At 40.5% G+C, this 21,915-nt stretch overlaps 2 long non-coding RNA genes across 3 annotated transcripts in view; both read left to right on the top strand.

Annotated features, from left to right (window-relative positions):
* The window catches only part of LOC143352909 (uncharacterized), a 166,778-nt gene that overhangs the window by 43,922 nt on the left and 100,941 nt on the right, over nt 1-21,915 (top strand). The window lies entirely within an intron of this gene.
* LOC143352282 (uncharacterized) lies at nt 17,308-18,108 on the top strand. Its single transcript, XR_013081889.1, has 3 exons — nt 17,308-17,474; nt 17,539-17,614; nt 17,773-18,108. It is a non-coding gene; the product is annotated as an uncharacterized LOC143352282 (long non-coding RNA).

Below are 21,915 nucleotides of genomic sequence, written 5' to 3'. Positions count from 1 at the left end.
CGGTTAACCAATAGACGGCACAATCCGCTAGTTACACCATAGTCAGTTAAACTACGCCGAGCTTCGGTGACAACTTAAATCGTTATATCGGATTACCGACTTGTCCGTCGACCGATGAACCGCGTCACGCCGCGTCGGTAAGAATCATCTCGGACCGCTACGCTCGCAGAGATCGAGCGAGTTATCAGACCTCGATCGGCCAATCACCGCTCCCGTTCGCGGAGCAATTATAACTTGGGCCGTCGCGAAATTCTGCTGAAATTTTCAACTCGCGGAGATTGATTCGAATAAAATGATACCTTATCGAAATAGATCGGGAACGATTTTCATACAGGCGCTTGATATTTGCATATTTCATATGCAGGGTGTTAACAAAAACCATTTAATATTTACACGATACATAGTTCACACTGTGCCGAGTAAAAAAGGCTTAGTAAACATTCGTCGAGAAGTCAACCGTTTCTGAGATATAAACTCGTTTCTGTGACGTATTTTCGTTTAGCATCATAATTGACTTACCAGCTTCTACGTATCTGATGGCTACCTCAGTGTTTATAAACCGTGTCCTGAACCTGTTTCATTCAATTTCAGTACAGTGATTTCTCTGTATATGTCGCCAAGGTCTGGACGATAAACGTCGCGGAATTATCCCCACTACCGCGAGGTATACACCCCAGGAGTGTAAACATAACACGACTCGGGTATGTCCCCTGGATGATACACGACGCTGGCAAGACCCGTGTTGGTGACATATATCGAGAATGCACTATACGTACTACATGACAGTGACGTATATATTTTTTTTTATATATCGTTTATTTTAAGGTGGTCGCATTAACAGCTAGGTCGTCGTGACAGTTCGAAACCAATAAATGGTGGGGCAGGAGAGGGGATGGGTTGTGGACATTTAACCGTGGATTACTGTACTGTACGATCGAGTAGGATGTACAAGAGGACAGGGGGTGATTTTACATGTAAAAATAAATCGAAAAGAGGAACATTTTTTCGTTCGATGCTTCGTTTTTGAGAAAATCGAATTTAAGAATCCTTCGGTATACGCAGCAAGTAGAATTGGTTAGTCATTGTCAGACGAGTCAGACGCTTCGGATGGAAAAGTTTGATTCTACAATTTTGTTCTCATTTTTTTCAGAAGAGGTCACCTCGCGCCTGCTCGCATTGCAAATGAAATGACCGATTTCAGAATATAAATTTTATTGAATGTTTTAAACGAGAAATACCCTAACCTAACTTTGTAACATAAAGTCGTTTGATTGTAAATATAATTATGTTCTAATTCTAACGATTTATTTGCGACTCATTGCAAGTACTAATTACTAGGATAAAATCACAGGTGGTTAGAGTCATCGATTTTATAATTGATCGATTTAATTCTCTACCTCGTTAATAAATGGAAAGTAGGTATTAAAGATAATCGAACGAATTTATATTACGACCCAATATATTTATTTTATCCTATTACTTGTGGCTTATAGGATTGAATACTACTATCATCGGCAATTATAAATGCGGGCTAAGTTGAACAGTTATATAAAAATTATAGAGGTATTTAGTACGGTTTCGTGGTTGTTTTGTTAGCCAACGATTCAGTCCTTTTCTCCCGATAGTAACTGGGGGAGGGGGGTAGTGAGGGGGTTAAGTAGAGGATTATGTTCATGGCTCGGTTTACCTCGGAATGCTTTTTCGAAATTTCTGCCAATTTTTATTACAATGGTTTTAAATTGTCACAGATAAAGGTAAATTTGAATATTTAATCAGAGTATGGCTGTTTTAACGTTGGCTCTGACTATCCCGCTATCATTCTATCTTATTAGCAGCACTATCGTTATTATCCAATTAATATTGCGTAACTCTTGCCTTGTACGGTGCTCGGCGAACGGAAGCTGGGTATTAGGAACTTTTATGGGAAGCATGTATTATGGAATTAATTGTACGATGCGAGAGATTTTTGCGATTGCGGGAATGTTTATTTCATTAGGATAGTCGTTGAACATTTAAGCGATGGGGCAATTTAATTAAATGTTAAGGAATTTCAATTTAAGATTGGTATTAATTTGATTTGTGATAAGATTACAACGATAACCGTGTAATGAACATTGAAGGGAATCTCTGGTCAATCATAAATCGATGTGCCAAAAGGCGAAACAGAAATAATATACGCGCAAAATGAACTATGAAAAAGCATTTAAATTAAATATAGAATTTTATTGCGATTTTAAAATCCGATTTATTTGGATATATCAAGCTCGGTGGCTGGTTGTTAAATTTTGAAAAATCAGTTTCAAATACTAAAATTGACATGTAAAAATTGATCAATTGTTTAATCGAAATCGTCAACGTTCTGACTTGAAATCGTCTCAGTACAAACGTATTCCAGTAAAAATAATTCTTAATATTTTCTCGTTTCTCAAAGTTTGCAAACGCACATTTAATTAATACGTTTTTAGATATACACGTTACTATTATTATAGATATCATTAATCTTTAAAATCTTTAACAATGCAACAATAATGAAAATAATACGAGCTGTTCGATTACACGTGCCAAACACTTTAAGGAGCGATTTTTGTTTTCGAGTTATTAATCGTTGACAATCTCTGTAGGAGTGTAGACAATGAAGCCCGGAAGACAAAGACAGAGAGGTGACTGATTACTGGTCGTCTACAATTCTTATTAACCATTCCAACACCCTTTAAAATATTTCACATACTTATTCGAACACCCAGTATACCTACAAGGAAGTGTTTATTTTCAGAAAAGTAGTTTGTAATCAAAACCATTTAATTTGTCTGATCGCTACATAATCACGGGTAATACGTGTTTCAGTTGGATTATTTTTCGGAGCTAATGATTACCTTCGGGTTTCTATCCCGCCGAGCAATTCCGTTCCGTCACTTGATTATGTTGCAATGATTAACTGGACACGTGAACATTTTACAACGCGACGCGCCTGTTCGCCTCGGAAGAAAGGCAAACGGATTTTCATTCGCGCTCCTCTTCAAGATTCAACAATTCCATCGATTCCCACGGGAGGACGTGTAAATCCACGGAATCGGTGGTATCAGTCGGATCATTATCGCGGCTCGCAATAAAACGTCGAATCGCTCGAACGAGTACCCTGAAGGTAACCGTCGAGCACGCTCGCCGGTTATCCACCCCGTTATCCAATTGCCAAGCGTAGCTGCAATTATTATCCAATTAGTACCGGTGTAACGGTTAGCGCGTGTACCGTTCCGAAAACCAAAACGGTCTCCGTTCCCGTAATCGATCGACGTCTGAAAAATCTCGAAATCTAAAAGAGGAAAGGAATATACGCGCGACGGTGGGGAAAGACTGCGGGGAGGGGAACAATAAAGATCAAGATCCGAGAGAGAGAGAGGGATCGATAGAAACGGGAAAAGAAAAAAAAACGGCAACAGGGTGGGGGACGAGAGGAGACATAAAAAGTGAAGAATAGAGGGTCCATGAAAAACCGGAGAAAGGAAGAGGCGAGTGGGAAAGAGTAAAAAGCAAGAGGTCGAGCGAAACGGGTGAAAGGAGAATTAAGAAAAAGAGGGAGAGAGAGAGAGAAAGAGTAAAGAATAGAGAGACCGAGAGAAAAGAGATAAAGAAAGCCCGAGCGAAAGAGAGGGAGCAGAAGAGAGAGAGAGAGAGAGAGAGAGAGAGAGAGAGAGAGAGAGAGAGAGAGCAGCGGGGTAAGGTCAGTGCCGTGGACATAATATGGTTAGTGACCGCATGACGTCACACCGGCACCACGTGACCGCTATAAAACAAGCCGATTCGTGGCGAGGAAGGGAGGGGGATGCGCGGGGGACGAAGAAAGGGGGGGACTGACCGATCCATGCCGTGGGGGGCAGGGTGGGGGCCAGGGGGTGGCGCGTAGTACTACGCCTCGTACTACACGAGCGTGCGTGTGTAAGACGATAACGAGGATACACGCATTCGCTCGTGGTGAACACGCAGTCCGGTGTGTATACTCGGGAAAGGGAGAGAGAGAGAGAGGAGAGAGAGGGAGAGAGAGAGAGAGAGAGAGAGAGAGAGAGAGAGAGAGAGAGATTGAGGACGAGAAACAGGGCCGGGGAGAGGGTGCAATAAGAGAGCACGATTAGAGCCGGCTTACGCGCGCAGTCAGGGACCTCGTGTTTGGAGATCGGTTTAGTCGGTGAATAGGAACGTTCGACGAGATGTTTGGTCCGTACACTGCCCCCCAAAAGTTCTTTCGCAGCATCTTTTGCCATTTCGATGAATGAAACCCCTCCCTGCGCCCTGACACCGAAAGCAAAGAAACCCACGAAAGCCGCATTTGGCTTCGTAATTCCTTTAATTATCTTCCCCTTCGAGAGCTTACTTTATCGATAATTATTTGCCGGGACGAAACATAATTTTATGACGAATGCAAGTCGATTTTAACACGTTCAATGCCACGTCACCCATATGTGGTATTATTTGTGCAGGTTTTAAAATGAATTTTTACGTTGATATATTCATTGGACTAAACTTGATTATAGGATCTGTAACATGTAAGAAAGTTGGAGGATTACTAAGTATCGTACATTTAATTTTTTGCAATTTTTATTTCATTAACACTAGAACTACCGAACCGGTCAAAATGACTGGTGGACGATTTCTTCTTTCACGATTACTGAAACTATGGAAACGTTTTCACGAGAAATTTGTTAATATATCTCTTCTTTGGAGTACATGTTACCATAAAAATCGTATGAAACCCGAGCAAACTCAATCTTGCTGTTATTATAAAGGGATAGGTCTAAGTCACGTTTAGGGCCCGGTAGTTCTAGTGTTACATAACTTACTTTGATTTTATGGAATTTTTGGGGTTCTAGTTTGGCGATCAAAGTGTTGAACGTTGCGTATCGATAATAAACAGTTATTAACTGATTTGAGTCGTTACTATTCGCTGCGGAATCTGTTCCGTTCGCCTTTGATTGCGTCCACGTGGGTATCGAGGTTAACGAAGTTTCCTAATTTGCAGGTTAAGGTTGCGGCGGACGATCCAGGCAATTTATTGTCAGTTTTCTCGGTGCACTCGTGTCCTTATCTAACTCCATTTAAGTGTTCGTTTCGTTGCATATCGGGCAAGCAAAAATTCGCAATCTGCTAATGAGTGAACTGCGGATGTTTATGAAGATATAGACTTTTCACGGAGTAGTTCACAGATACCGGGACGAAAGAAAAACTTCTGTTCCGCGGGGAAGGTTCCGACAGATGGTAAATCAAGCCTCGTTAAAAGTTGTCGCACAGTTACGGAATGCGAGAATTCGTAAAACACGGGCGAACGTGTGCAGCACGGGAAGATGAATAGCATTTTTATTTTATTTTCGGCAGAGGTGAGTTTTTATTCGGAAAATCAAATTTTTGTCGTATTTAACTTTCGTGAGATCCGTCTATGGGGAGTGACGTTCGCATGCGTATAGTTTGTTAACGAGTATTGCGAAGAAGAGCCTGGGAACACTGGAGGGCTAGTCTGGGGAAAAAAGGGAGGAGGAGGGAGCAGGGGGGGGAGGTCAGAAAGATTCGCATGGAGGAACGATAACGAATTCTGCAGGATGAGTGATAGCTTCCTTATCGAGAAAGGATGTCGCGTATGCGTGGGTGGACAACGTAGACGAGGACATACAGACATATTTTCGTTATCGTCGTCGGCGCGGATTTAGACGACGCGAATCAGGAAACGCAGCGATCCTGAATTATCGATCACGTTTCTTCGATCACAAACGGATCCCTTATCCCTTATACTACATTATACCGTATAAGCTGATTCTTCGACATATTCCACGGTCTCTATTATTTTATTTTATTTTCCAAAGCTATTAGAGTGGTTTCTCTACATATGTCGTCAAGACCTGGGTGATAAACGTCGCGGAATTATCCCCACCACCGCTACCACTGAGGGGCCCCGAAGCGCGAGAGATGACACGGCTCTGGTATGTCTCCTGGATGATATATGTCGCTGAGCAAGAGTGTTGGTGACATACATCGAGAATTCACTGTACTGAAAATAAAATTACAATTTTCCTTCCGTACTCTTCTAAACTATGTCAATATTTAAAGTAGGAAAGCTGATATGATTTATCATGTCATTTTTATCTACGAGCACTCAATTTTGGCGGATTTTCAAAGTTAATTTTCTCGAAAACAAAGCCTCTTACGGAGAAATTTTATTCCACGTTCTTGACTCAGTTGTTTATGTAGAATCCATCTTTTCGGTTGTACCCAGCGATCACCGTGTATGTCACCGAAGAAGAGTCATGCTATCCGGAGTCTGCCAATCTTGAGGAAGGGATCGACTTCGACAGTTAAGCTCTGAATATTCTAATCCGAAAACGGAAACGCAATTGCGAGTTTTAATGGTGCATTCCGGGGACTTCCGTTTTACTGTCGCGAGTTTGCGATAAGAAGTATGAATATTTCACGCGGGGGGGGGGGCGGGGCGGTTGGAGGGTGTGAGTATTTTAGAAGCGAAGTTTGAGGGGTAATAATGCAGACTTACGGCGCGTATTCGGCATAATGTATTCCTGGATATGTCGACGTCTCGCGTCTCGCTCGTACAATTTCCCCGATACGCATCTGCAATTCAAATGCGGCCGCGTCAATCTGATCGCCGCGCCGCGGGATAGTCCGCATTGACAAGATATTGTCATCCTTTCGAATAGACTTTTTAAAGCGGTCGAACGCAACGAGGAGAAAACGGAGGCGACTCGGCCGACACCGGAGACGTCCGAGGACCCACGGAGGAGAAGAAATATGAATGCGTCCGATGGTTCGGCCGAAAAAGAATAAAAATTCTATTCTTGCCGAGGGATGCTGTCCGAGGGAAGATCTGACCGTAACGCTCTGCGACGTCCGCGAAAATAAACTGAAAAAGTTTGCGCGGTATTTTTGTGAAAGTTTCTCTGACACGTTTTAGTCGGTCGAACCTTAGGTAACTAACCTTTGGGAAAATTTGAACGTTTGCATCTTGTGTTGTCAGATTACAAGCACTGGTTTATATTTTCAAAATCCTAGTGAACGTAAGACTTGTATGAGAACGATTTGGGATTTCATTTTGTTACTGAATGTCAGAATTGAATTACTGAAGTAATAGTATTGGAAATATTTTACGATTCAGATTCTTGAAATAAAAATATTTTATTTTGTGGTTTAGGTTGTTAAAATAGAAATGTACTTTCGAAATTATATATATTTTTGTAAGGAAAATGACATCTAACAAAGCTGAGTACTGCTCTTCTGCTTAATAAAGGTTTATTTTATTGATTGAAGGTGCTCCGAACTCGTACCAATATTAAATAATGTTTTAAATATTTATCTCGCCAAATATTGTTCAGTTCGGTTAGAAATAGTATTTTAAATGGAAATATTTTATTTTATGATCTAGATTCTTGAAATAGAAATATTTTATTTTCTGGTTTAGATTGTCAAAGTAAAAATGTGCTTTTGAAATTATACTTTTTTTGTAAGGAAAATAACATCTAAAATATTAGATAGCATTTTAAATATTTATCTCGCCAAATATTGTCTAGTTCGGTTAGAAATAGTATTCTAAATGAAAATATTTTATATTACGACACAGATTCTTGAAATAAAAATATTTTATTTTGTGGTTTAAATTGCCAAAATAAAAATGTACTTTCGAAATTATACTTTCTTGTAAGGAAAATAACGTCTAAAATATTAGATGGTATTTTAAATATTTATCTCGCCAAATATTGTCCAGTTCGGTTAGAAGCAGTATTTTAAATGGAAATATTTTATTTTATGATTCAGATCCTTCAAATAGAAATATTTTATCTTCTGGTTTAGATTGTCAAAATAAAAATGTGCTTCTACAATTACATTTTCTTGTAAGGAAAATACTATCTAGAATATTAAATAGTACTTGAAACATTTACTTCGCCAAACTTAGCTCGGTTAGAAATTAATGAAAAAATTGGAGTAGAAGTTAATTTGATAATTCGGTTAAAGAATACAATTGCAGGGAGGGGGGTGACAAAGAGGGGAAGCGAGAGGCGACGGGAAAGAGGGAAGCCACAAGACAGCTAATGGAAACGTCAAAATGTAACGCCGCTACGAGGCACGTATAAACGCTCAGTTGTTCTGTAATAATGCCGGTATTGTTGAGCTTATCAAGTGAGGCTAATTGGACGCGAACAGCTGGGCCGGCTAGTTGCTGTTCTACGACGCTCCGAAGCGACCGCCGCCTCTACTTTACACTGATAATGTAATGGGACCTATCTGGAACACAAAAGCCGGCAATAGTTTAATGGATTTGTCTCGAATTGTCACCGAGCGTCAAAACAAACCGATGGCCGGCCCAGAGTGGGAGGGGTGGGGATGGTGGGACATGAATTGTTCTCTCGACAATGCTCGATATTAAATGCATAATTATCGCAATGCAAACTGTTAACATCGTAGATGCGTACTCGTGCGTGCGAGTGGTGGTCTGTCGTGATGACTTGACGATCGTCACCACGTGCGCGCGCGCGCGCGCGCGTGTGTGTGTGTGTGTGTGCCTGCGCGCGCGTGTGTATTTCAGTGCGAAGAACTTGGTTCAGTTACGTTTTTTACTGCGAGTCCGTTCAAGGACTCCATTGTGTATTACAATACGATCGTGATAAGGGTACGTGGAAGTTAGTTTGTGGGCGTGGAAAGATGAGCTTTTAAAACGCGTAATTACAGGAACGTATTAGCGATTGTAAATTAAACTTGGATTTTTGACAGTTTTAACTTACGACTTGGAAACGTGAAATTTTGTTCAGTTCGAGTTCGTAACTTTTCCAAAGTTATTTAAGGTTCTCGACGATTGAAATTTTAGGATTTTGGTGTAACTTTTTTTAGCGAAAATTTATATTTTTTTCCTTCACATGTAAAATCTGCAAGCTTAAAATCACCAAATCCAAATATATAAAATGAAAACATAGATCGTAATATTGTCTGCGAATAATAAAATAGTAATTAATGCGTGGGGGCGAGTATAACTAGAAAAAAAGTGATTTGCCAAAGCGAACGTTGGCTCGAACACCGCCATTAAGTATTGTTCGCCGTTTAGCACGCGTAGGGGACAGAAATAACGCAGAAACACGTGGCTGCGTGTACTTCCTGCTGGAAAGCACGTTTCTTAATCGAGATGCAACCGATAGATATTAATAATGCACAGTTGAGGATGAACATTCCGTCGAAAAGTCGGTATCTTCGATCTTCTGACCTCGAGTGTTAATTAATATTTTATAGGATTATTAAAATGTCGATCCTAGACGCTACGAGTGTTCCTCGGTGACTCATTGAAACTCGTACTGATTTGTTCAACGTTCGATCATCGGATACGATCATTTATCTTCGTATCTAAATTACAAGAAAACAAGCCTCGGAGCTGTTCGCAGGGAATCAGTAGGTCAAACAGGAAGCTCGGCGAAGTAATTACAAGTTTTTTCCGAGGTATTGATAACTCGCCGGTTCATCGCGTGCAATATTCAATGCCAATGTTTAATAATATCCCGTTTCATATCGCGAAGCGAGCCATTTGGACTGGTGCGCCATCTGGAAATCGTGCAACCGCACGAACTCGTTACTCGGTATATATTTACAATCGTTTAAACAGAATTAGCAGTCACAGATTTCGTAAAACGTTCGGAAAAAGTTTTCCAAAATGTTTCCACAGACGTTTGAACTTGTAGCATTTTTCTTGTCCTCAGTTTTCCATTTGCTGTATCATACGTAATTTTTCTAGGAAAATATTTATTTTTTGAGAATAAGACAGAGAGATTTATTTTTTGAGAATCGGAAATGTAATGTTTAAATACTTTTTGGATCGTAAAATCCAAATTTGGACCGTATGCATACTGCTTTCACCGTATTAGACTGGCTGAAGAAAGAAACAGATGCTTTGCATAAAAATCCGCCGACTCTACAGATTATTAATTTGCAGTCTATTACAAGAAAATTGTTGACATTTTTATTATACTCGAAGAATGTTACTTATCTTGTTTACAACGTTTGGAAGGAATTTTTGCCGCATAAATCATTGCGATTAACCTGTTTTCCGTTACGGTTTGTGGCACTTAAATCGCGGAGGATCGCCCGCGTTTACATAATATAAACAGCATGCAAACAGAGAAGCTGGTAAAATGTTGTCTTCAATGTGACGCAAGCGTTTTAATTAATTTCTGCTGGTGTTTTAATTACCATCAGAAGACGAAGAAGTGGATCATAATCCTAATAGGATGCTACCTACAACACGTTTAGCTATTCGAAGAACTCGTTCCGAATGAATATTATGATTTACCAGCTCCGGGCAGGCTTGTCAGTTGCTCAAGTACTATGGTATACAAAATCAAAGTGCTCCGGCTGGGGAAGTGTGCACAGTTTTACGAGAGAGCTCACGGCTACCCGTAAAACGAAGAGTGAAAATTAATGCTCCCCGAGGAAAGATGCGATTAATTCGCGGTTCTGCTCGCTGTTACAGAAACCATGCGAACGCGGGCCGGAAGATCGAACGCGATATTTATGCATCGTGACCTGAACATGATTCAGAACGCAGTTTACACTCGTCTGTTGCAGCTCCATGCAACCAGGAAGAAGAGAACTCTTCCAAAATAGAATTACTGCTCGTTGTAGTTACTCTGTAGATCAGTGATGGGCACGGTAGGGGCCCCTCCAACGCCTGCTTCCCCCACCAAAGTCTCTTTCATGCAGCGCGCACCTTCCTCGCGCACGCTGGTGACAGTAGGCGCCATGGTGGGGGACGGTCTTGTCTCAATTGAGACAATAGTGCCCATCCCTGCTGTGCACAGCGTGTCTGGCCAAAGACAGGTGCATCTACTTTCGTGCTCAATGTTTAAACAAGCCTTCAAATAGAGCAACGAAGATAAATAATCGGATAGATTGACGATCTACATTTTCTTCGTAGGTTATACAATTATTCCTCGTACTTACAATTATTTTTACACAGGCCCGATAATTTATACTTATTTTTCCTACAGGTCCCACAATTTTCTCAGTGGTTCTATAATCTTTTTGTGACCCACACAATTTTTTAAGTCCTGTACTTCCGTCAATGTCAATATTTTTAATAAATTGATGATATAAACTCGTAGTAAAAGTAAATATAGCACGATATGAGAATAAAAAGTCGAATTATTGAATTTTCATTAGAAAAATAACACGAATATGTTGGCGAAAGCCCCGCAAAAGAAACAATGAAAAATAAAGAAGTTTTGTTATTGGATTAGAAATGACCTCGCACGGATATACCCGAGTTTACTATGTTTGCACTTCTCAACGATCAAGGACGTCGAGCTTCGCTGTCCTTTTCTACGTTCGGCGGTGGATCAAAGAATAGTATCTTCTTGCCGATGATTGTCCACGGCCAGACCCGTGTTTTGGACAATTATCGAATAGACATTGTAATCGTTGTTTTATTACGGGGAACGTTCACGAAAAGTACACCGGAGACTTTCGCCTAATCGAGACGAGTTTGAAGAGTAAGTGCACGATAATTGTTTTCCAATTGGGACACAAAAAGGGTCTATAAATGAATCAGAAGACATTAAATTTTAATTTCCAATTAATGATTCTGCTCTTTGAAAGCGATAGTTACTAAAAATTCTAAATGTTTTTTCACTGACGCGACAGGTCTAAAACAAAATGCAGAAGTGCAATGGAAATGCGCACAAAATTATCATGCGCAGCCAATTTATCGTGCTCCCCGCATTTTTCGTCGGAATATCGGGAAGCGTGATTGCGCTCGCCATTTAACCATTACACATAGCGAATGATTAGGTACATTCGTCACGCAATGATTATGCTCCTGCACCATAGGAAGTCCGTACTCGTGCCACAGATTAGTAATCAAATTCAGTTAGGTTTTTTATTCTTCTTTAAATTCTTTCCCCGAATGAAATCTGCAAATGTTGAAATGAAACTACAACTACACAGTTAATCACCGTGAATCATTGTAAACGTTACTCTACATATTATATATCAAGCTAAGACATATATCATTCAACATAACCTGAAACAATTTTTAATAAAACCCGGTCAACACTGATGAAAACTAGTCGGGGAAAGCGTAAGAAAAGTAGAGACAAAATAAAATTCATTTTAGATAACCGTAAATAAATTTTAATGAAACCCGTTGCAGGAACCGAAAATCAATTCAGAGAATTTAAAATAAATTTTAATCAAACGCGTACGAGCAAGTGGGGGCACTGATTGAACTCGATACGGAAGAAAATTGAATTAACGAGTGGAAGCGAATTTAATAAAGCGCACGATCGATCAAATTTCAAGCGAAATCAATTTCCAGGAGTCCAAAATTCACGTGAACAGTCATTTTCTCCGTCGCGTCGCCGCAGAGTGAAATATGCGGTAGAATAATCTTATAAATGACTGTACTGAGATATGTATTTATGTTAATTTTTATACGGGCTTACTCCTAAACTTTCATATAAAAAGTAAAATAAACTGGAAGTTAAATTTCCAACTGAAAACTAAAGACAAGACCTTAAAGATCAGCATCATACCTTAACACTAAACCTACTACGGTCAAAATAACCGGTTTTATATTTTACAATTATTGAAACTATAAATATTCCTTTATGGAAAATAGCTGAATCAATTGCCTTGTCGAAGCATTTATTATATTGAAAGTTACGGACAATCTGAATAAATTTAAGGTTTCCATTTTTATGAGGCAATATTTACCAGATACTGTTAATATGCTTGGTAGGTTAAAATCGTACATAATAAACCTGCAGCCTGTAATATCATTTCCTGATCTAAACCACAATATTTGCATTCCAAAATCGGACATTTCAAACGCAGCAACCTAATACAGTGAACTCTCGATATATGTCAACAAAGCGGGTCTAGCCAAGGTCGTATAGGAGACATACCCGAGCCGTGTTATGTTTACCGAGGCCTCTCGAGCTTCGTGGCCCCGCGGTAGTGGGGATAATTCCGCGACGTTTATCACCCAGGCCTCGGCGACATATATAGAGAAATCACGGCCCAATCCCGGGGCAATTAATCCACCGATCTGACAATAGGGTGCAGGTATCTAATCGCCGATCGCCACCGAGTCCGGTAATGGTCAAGCGGACGACTTTAATAGAATTAAACTTGAGCAGAGTTTCTGCGTTGATTTTAACGAAATCTCGGCCGTCCGGGGACGCGTTCAACACGGCTACGGAATCGAAACTTCGCCGTGGTTCTCTCGCCTCGGTTTATCGAGTTCGAAATTAGTCGGCCGTCCAATCGGGAGCATCGTTGCGCAAAGTCTGTCTCCGGAGTTCTCGGGTGTCCTTGGCTTCGGCTAAATTAGTCGATAAACCCCGGTTTAAAGTTCCGGAACTTCCGTCGACCGGGCAGTTTAGCCCGCGAGTTTACACCGCACCCCCGACCCCTCAGAGAAAACCCGAATGAAGGGCAGCGGGCCGCGTTCGACGAAAAGGGCTGATCGGCTATGATCGGAATTAAAGTGTGTGGAATGCTCGTGATTTGAATTAATCGCTTGGCGGTGGACAACGGTTCGGCCTCGATCAAAGCCCCCGGGGGCTAATTGAAAATATTTCGACCGACCTTCGTATTGTTCGATGCAGAAAACAAAGATCGCATTCTTCGCTCAGGGGGCGGTATTGGACGTTTTTTTTTTTATTGGTCGAGGAAATTTGCTAGGGTGTCCGCATGCAATATTCCATTGTCCCCGTGAACGGGAAACTTCAATCCGATTGTTCTCAACGTTGATAGATTTGTCTGTAGACCTGGGGATTTTAGGCGTTTATGACAAAAATTATTGGGTTGTTCGGAATGTGTAATTTTTGTTATTGAAAATGAAAGACGATTTTCTGATAGCGTATAAATATTTTATTTAATTATATATTCTCCATTTTGGTGCAATACCAAAGTACCCAATTACCCAATTACCCAATTTTGCCTTTATCAGCTTCAACTGGCCTTCCAGAACGTGGTGCATCTTCAAGATCAAAATTGCCGGAACGAAATTTTGCAAACCAGTTTTGGCACTGGCGTTCTATCAGTACATCTTCTCCATGCGCATAATTTTTTTCTTGCTTGAGAAGCATTTTTACCTTATCGATAGTAAAGGAGTAAAATATGCCGAAAATGCTGCTTTCGACTTTCCATATTTGATAGGGCACCGAACAATAACTATTGCGCAGAATCGAACATACTTTTTCACAAACAAGCCTTGCTATATCAGCTGTAAAAATATATAATGACAATGCAGCTTGAATGTGAAGTTGGCTGCGAAAAAATACTCCACTTACGCGAACAGTTTGCAATTAGTTCCAAACAAATGAAGAGCCCATGTTTCTCAAAACACACTCTACCAAAAATATACATATAACTCCTGTAATTTTGATTATTTTTTCACTAAAAAATTCACACGTGAACCTCAAATACCGAAAAATATGCCTGCAAAATTTCAATGCAAGAGTGTCAACAGTTTTTCCGAAAAAAAATTCGTGAATGGTGATAAAACCGGCCTCGAAGATCGTCGTACCCCCTAGAGAAAGACAAAATTAATTTTTTAGTTTCTTCCAGTTTGTGAAATTCTCATATTTCCTCTTAGCAATCGCCTCCTTGCGTATGAACAATCCTCGCCCGCCGTGTCTTCTGGTTGCAAAACGTTCGATCCCTTTGTTATCAGATTCACGGAATTCGGGCGATCGCGTTTCCCGAGGGTCCGGGGGATAATCGTGATCAGCATCAACGGCAGCCGGAAGACGAAGGAGGATCGATCGGATCGATCGGGGGCATCGGATTTCATTAGGCGATGGTTAGTCAACAACCGTGGGTATAAATCTGCTGGACAGCGGCGTGAGCGCGCGCGCGTAACGATAGATAGCGGTTATCAGGAGTTTTTGCAATAGGAATCGCGTTTTCCTCGCTGCTTATTGGCCCGCGGGACAGTGACTCATTTAGTGAGCAATAATAACGCGTTCTCCGCGGGCCTCGGGTGCGTCCCGCTCTTCTTCTTTCTATCTATCCGTCTCGTTTCTAGCCGGTTTGCTCTCCTATCGAGCTCTCTCCTCTCTCTCTCTCTCCCCTCCCTCTCGTTCTACCGTTCGCCTTCTATTCGTATCTGGTGGAACGTCTTTTGCGCTGCAGCAATCTGAGTGGGTCAGCCGGATAAAGAAACCTCGACGGTTTGTCGTGGACGTCGTCGTTGGCATAGTTGACGACGACGTCGACGGTCTTCCACGTTGGCAAATGGTCATTGAGTCAATTACGCGGATAAAGTGCACCATTATGCGGCGCAGCGGCGATTTTTCTAACCCGGTTCCAGGCGGCAGTGACGTTTACACGGTTAGCCGGATAACGCCGCGCGTTTTAATCGCGCACGCGGGTTTATTTACGTGTGCGCGTTCGCATCGCTCCGTCATCGTTTGCCCACGCTGCTGTCGCCGCGATGACTCGTCCTCTAATCTCGAATGTATAATTGGTCATGTAATGCGCCGCGTTATCTCGATATTAATTAGCCGATGTTACTCGGCTCCGCGGAATCGGTTTTCACGATTGGATTGCGGGCGTATCGGCAGCTCAGATATCCACGCGCACACTCACCGTGCTGGACAATAGCGCAAGACGAAAGATTTGAAAGAAATGAGTCTCGGATTTTATACGTTCTAGCTTCTGCATACTTTTCTCGATATTTGTCGCGAATACCTGGCTGATAAAAGTCGCAGAACTATCCCCACTACCGAGGGGTATGTGTAAACATAATTCGGGGCGGGTACAACGTTCAGCGTGGATCAAAGAATATCTCCTGGACGATATATGTCGCTGGCAAGTCCCGCGTTGTTGACATATATCGAGAAAACACAGTAATTCTAGAATGAAAACACAAAAACATAAATAAGTATGACCCTCAGTGAAAAAGTTAGAAAAGAAAATATAAACACGATATTTTTTTATAAATATATTTGACCAAATGTTACGTTAATAATTCGACAACACCTCCTTTTCGTCGTATAACATCTGACAAATACTTTTGGATTGATTTGTATCATTTTTGTTTGTTCGGTTTTGTTTCAGTGCGTTCCAATTTTTGATTATACTTTCTTGTAGTTCATTACTATAATTGTACTGCCTCCCACATGCTCGCTTCTGGCTAAGCCTTCGTATAATCGGACGAGTCTGATTTATCTTTTTTATTATTTTCGAATTCGGATAATATTCTTCTGAAACGACAGTGAAAGACTTGATCAATCGTAAATTATAAGAAAGTTGTGCTCCACTATCTTTTATGATTTCAATCTCGGCTCGTTTCAAAGAAAAAGAAGCGTTTCATTTGTCATCATAAATGTCGGCCGCGAATAAACGAATTCATTCACGAGTCGTCAACTCGATTCAGATAAATAGTGATTATTATACAAGAGGCCTGCGGTGACCATCTTCAATTTCAAATTCGCTGCCGGCCCCAGCTGTGCGAATCGACCTTGGGTATATGCAAGTGTTACGCAGATCGAGAAATCCGTCGATCGATGGGAACACTCAACGATCCCGATCGTGCGATATAATTTTATTACTGTGACAGTGACCTTGATCGGCGCATTGTCAGCGGAAGTGAACTGCGGCAAACCAATTTACCAATTTCGATGAATTTTTCAGCATGTATAGGTACAACTTATGCGAATCTATAAAAAAAAGTTTTTAAATTTTCGCTACAAGCCTAAATAAAAAAAGTTGTAAAAAGCAACTTCTACCATTTTTTTCCTAATTCAGACTGACTGCATTTTTGCTAAAATTTTCTGGGGTCGTTCGGTCCATTTATAAATAAGTTATTCTGATTTAAAGTGTGTGCCATGAATCATGGGACTGATTACGTATACAGTATTAACATATGGGATTAAATTGACTTTTCTTTTTTAATTCGATCGGAATAGTGTATAACAAATTTTTATTTGTAAAGGCGTCAACGGTCTACCCGTTTCAAAACAAAACTCGCTAAATTGGATATTGAAAAGGGAAATATTACTCGGGTTGCGGTGATTTTTTAACGCTATTTGTCCCATCAATTACGTCAAAATTTTCGGAATGATTGAAATTTAATACGTCCGGTCGCGGACGATAATAATAGTCGAAATTATTCCGACGACGGTACGCGAAAATTAAATTTTCAAGCGGTTCGCTTTCAGCGGGAAACGATTTTTCGAGCGTCGAAATAATTTTTAAACTTTCACCGAGCCGGGACACATTAATTATGGCCAATTGAAACCATTAATCGACCTCCCGTTTCGTGCGCGATAAAAGGAAAAATAACGCACAAAAGTTTAATTTGAATTTAACAACGCGTTCTAATTAAATTTTATTGGGTTGAAAACAATTTTTATTATCGATCGAAACGATTTTTTTCTCCGTGTTTTACTTTTCTATTTTACAAGACGAAGAGGGAAGGAGAGTTGAAAGTTTATTGGGTTATTGAAAAGCGCATTGAAATGTATATTGAATTTATGTTAAAAAAATTCAATTTCATAATAGATGGGTCAATGATCAATCATCGTCATTTCTCGAGTACGGCGTTGAAGAGGAGACGTGATAGAAGATACCGTTGATGGTGTGTTTATTCAAATTCGATTTGACACGTGTTAAAGAAGCTTATGCACATTGTATGAGAGGCATGCGAGTATCGCGTGCACGCTTCGCGTAGCCTCTCATCAGCTAAGTGCACATTCATCGCAGTCTCGCGGATAATCGGCGTACGATTTGTTTTAGCAAATGAAACGGAAATGAGCCTCGTCGAAGTCGCTTAATTTCAACGGTATTTACACCCATTGTGCGACAGTATTTCACCGGTAACGCTTCTGGAAAAGTTATCGTCCTCCATTCTTCGCGCTCCCTCTAATTGTAAGAAGCCAATGAAAATCGATGGACCCGTAATTCAGATCCCAAAATTGAAATAAATGAACAGTAAACCTCAGGATCGACTTAAAAAGAGGCAAAAAGGAACAAACCAGTTTAAAAAACACACCCCACTTGAATTAGGAAAACTGAAAAAAGAAACTAACCATACATTATTGTAATTAAAATGAATCTATAATTTTCAAGGAACTACAACTATTAGTATGAGAAAGTTTCAATCTTTTCTCAATCCTCTTTTATTCATACACGAACAAGTAATTGCACAAAGAGGTAAAAGGTTATTATAATTTTAAATTATTATGCACGGACGATTAATAAAGATTAAAACTTTTGCATACACCTAATATTCTTTAGAGAAGAATTTTGTAAACCTGACAAAAACCTGACATTCAATTCTTTTTTAGTTTTATTTATTCTTCATTGGAACAATTTTAATTGAAACTAAACGTACACGTATGTGTCAGTATTCTTGAAGAGGTTGAACATTAAATTGAAGAGGAACAGGAACTCTTTAGTAACGATTGACGGAATTCTAAACTTTAAATGACACTTTAAGTGACACTGGTGCTTTTAATGACACTTCTTCGATCGGAATGGAAAACAGTTTTACATCGTTTAACATTTTTTCAATCAAGTATTCCTGAGCCTAAGGTTCACAAAAAATTGTTATCCTGTACAGAGAAAATTGTGTTTAATTTTTATCGTGACACTTGTGCTTTTAATGACACTCCTTCGATCGGAATGGAAAACAGTTTTACATCGTTTTCCATCGTTTAACATTTTTTCGAACAAGTATACCTAAGCATACAGTTCACAAAAAATTGTTATCCTGTACAGAGAAAATTGTGTTTAATTTTTATCGTGACACTGGTGTTTTTAATGACACTTCTTCGATCGGAATGGAAAACAGTTTTACATAGTTTTCCATCGTTTAACATTTTTTCGAATAAGTATACCTGAGCCTACAGTTCACAAAAAATTGTTATCCTGTACAGTGAAATTTTTGTTGAACTTTTATCGTCGTCAAATTTTTCCATTAACGGAATGAAATCCGTAGGAATTCACAGTTCTGCGAATTGTCTAGATTAGTGAAGCGCCGTTCGGCATAAACGGCCATCGCTTAATTACACTTATGATTCTTGGTTTGCATGTGTAATTCAGAGCTGCGACAATTTGTAGCGGCCACCAACGATCTGTCGATGTTCAACAGGGGCGTTATACACGATGTCGAATATAACTGCCGGCATAAAAAGGGGGTGGTCAGCTGTAATGAATTCTTAGCAGACTGTTCGGCTTACGAGGCTTCCTGGACACGCGACACGAAGAAATACGATCGGTCGGATCGTAATACGACTCGCTAATAAAACGCGAACACAGAAAATTGCAATGTGCAGGGTGTTTCTATAATAGATGTCCTGATTACTGTAACGAAGAATCAGCGTAAACGGTACTGCGATAATGAGTATGTTAAGAAAGTTTTTTCTCGCACGATATAGCCTCGTAGACTATTAATACTATTGCTTGCTTTTGTTAATGCTGTCTTAATTTTCAGTTGAAATGTGAAGAGCACAGGGGCGGACGAAAGAAAATTTAAAATTGACATTTCTGTATACGAGCATTAATTACTTTAGCTCTAGATGGTTTTTCAAATGTTGATAATATTGATTAAATCTTTCTGGACAAGTTTAGGCGAGCATACATACTCTCGTAAACGCTTCATAATTTCCAACATCGAACACACACAGGACACGAAACATTTGTCGCGTGTCTTGACCTTCATGACGTCAGAAATTACGAAATGCCTTCTACAGGGGCATCAATGTCGGCATTAACGACACGTTGTAAACGTATTGTTTACTACGCATAAATGATACAAATTATATGTAGATAGCAGCCGATGACAAAAGAAGCGCACGTGCCGTATGTCACAGATGACGAAAATCGTAGTTGAGCGCACAATAATTAGAAACAATATACTTGTATCGTCCCCCGTCGCTCCGGATCGGAACACAAGGCGGCTATGATCACGAACAATATGAAAAGTATGTAGTACATTTTGCCGACAGACATATCGTGACAGACGTGTATAAATTATATACCAGAAATATGGAATTGCCTACCGTAAATAGACTGCGGATCTTTATGCGAATTAATAATTCTCCGAGTCAATTGCAGGGAACAGCAGCTAAATAAAAATGTATTTCTGCTTCTGATAATTTTAATATATCAATACATATATTCAACGTCTTCGCAGTTTCGTATTTCACGTATTCATTTCTGCCACAAATGCATAAAAACCGTAGTCTAATCACAAGTAACAAAATTGAATAATCTAGATATAAGCGTATTACCTATAAATAGAATAATAATAAAAATAATCGATTGCCGCCCAACTCTGAACAGTGCTCCGTCTTGGAATACTTACCGATGGCATCACAAGCGAAAGAGAGGACAAGCCGGAGCGTGTGCGGTGGCCTCGTCACATTTTCTTTGTTTACGTCCGCATTCCAATTATTGCGAAGCGTCCAGTGATCGATAGACGTCGGATCTGCCAGATAATCGGGTAGCGGAATCGACGACGTTCTAACGTCGAATCGTCCCCGGCAATAATAATTCAAATAGCAGGTAAAGACTCACCCTCGGCGGAAGAATTCATCGATCCTCGTGAGTGGTGGCGAGGAAGACAAGAAGTAGGAACGGGGCGGAGAGGCGGGACGCACAGCCATCGAGTTAGCAACGAGGGTGGCGGACTAATGAATTCTTAGTGTCCGTGCTTCGCTTTCGAGCATTCCCGGACACGCGAGCACGAGCAGAGTCTGTGCGCTCTCCGCGGTGGTTAATTTAATACAGGTAGATTGCCCGCAGGTATCCACCCTAACTTTCCCCGTCTCCGCCCTCGGTCGACCGTATCGCCGGAGCCACACCGTCCCGTTCCGTCCCGTTCCGTCCCGTTCCGTCCCGAACCGTACCGAACCGCCCCCTCGCCAAGTATAATATACCGTCGCCACCCCTGCGCTTTCTCCGCGCTCGCAAACCGCGAGGGGGGTCGAAAGAGTTACACGCACGATCCTTCCATCAACGTGTGCCCGCGCGGTAATGGGAACACACGAGGATCGTTGAAATAATACGTCACGTTTAAGCAAGATACATCTTAACGTGCGGGAAACTCTTCCGCGGACGAAGGGGTTACGCTTCCTCCTTTCATCCTGCCGAGAACACCGGAGTGCCCCGAGGGCGGATGCTATTCCGGTGGCCTGAACAACAATGTTTTCATCTTGTTCGTTTTTCCACCTTCGTTGGAACAAATAGACGAACGGATCGAGTTGCCGACGGAGAGGCGTAACGCCAAGCATGCGGCTGAAAAATTTTAGTCGAGAGCTGAGAGGGCGTTCTGGTTTTGAATGGCATTAACACTAGAACGACCGTAGCAGTCAAAATGACTGCATCCTAATTTTTTAGTGAATTCTTCTTACTGAAATTCTTACGGAAAATTTTTTTACTGAAATTGTAAAAATGTTTTCATCGGAAATTTTTTAACGAACCTCTTCATTGAAGCACATATTACAATAAAAGTTGTATGAAGTCTGAATGGGCACAGTCTTGTCACTGTTACAAAGCAGTATACGTCAGTCGCATTTATTGCTCGGTCGTTCTAGTGTTAAAAGAGGATCACTAATACTCCTGTCCCATAATAATAGTAGTAGTTGGTGAATTTATTTTTTTTTTTTTTTTTGTAGACGTTCATTTTAAAGTGGTCGCATTAACGGCTAGGTCATTAGCGACCACTTCGGTTACAATTGAATATAACAGAGAAGGTTACAGTTATTTTTTACATTGTGGTGGGTTACAGCAAAAACAAATTTATAACATTTTCTATATATCAATCGATTTAAAAAGCAAAAGGACGTTTCCAATGTTGTTCTCGTTGGTGAATTTATTTTGTGCCATGGTAATAGTAGCGAAAGAAAATAAATATAGAACGTAACATTTATCACC

The sequence above is a fragment of the Halictus rubicundus genome, chromosome 3, assembly GCF_050948215.1.
Source record: "Halictus rubicundus isolate RS-2024b chromosome 3, iyHalRubi1_principal, whole genome shotgun sequence".
Lineage (NCBI taxonomy): Eukaryota > Metazoa > Arthropoda > Insecta > Hymenoptera > Halictidae > Halictus > Halictus rubicundus.
Note: the sequence above shows the minus strand (reverse complement) of the source record. Positions and strands in the feature narration are given on the sequence as shown.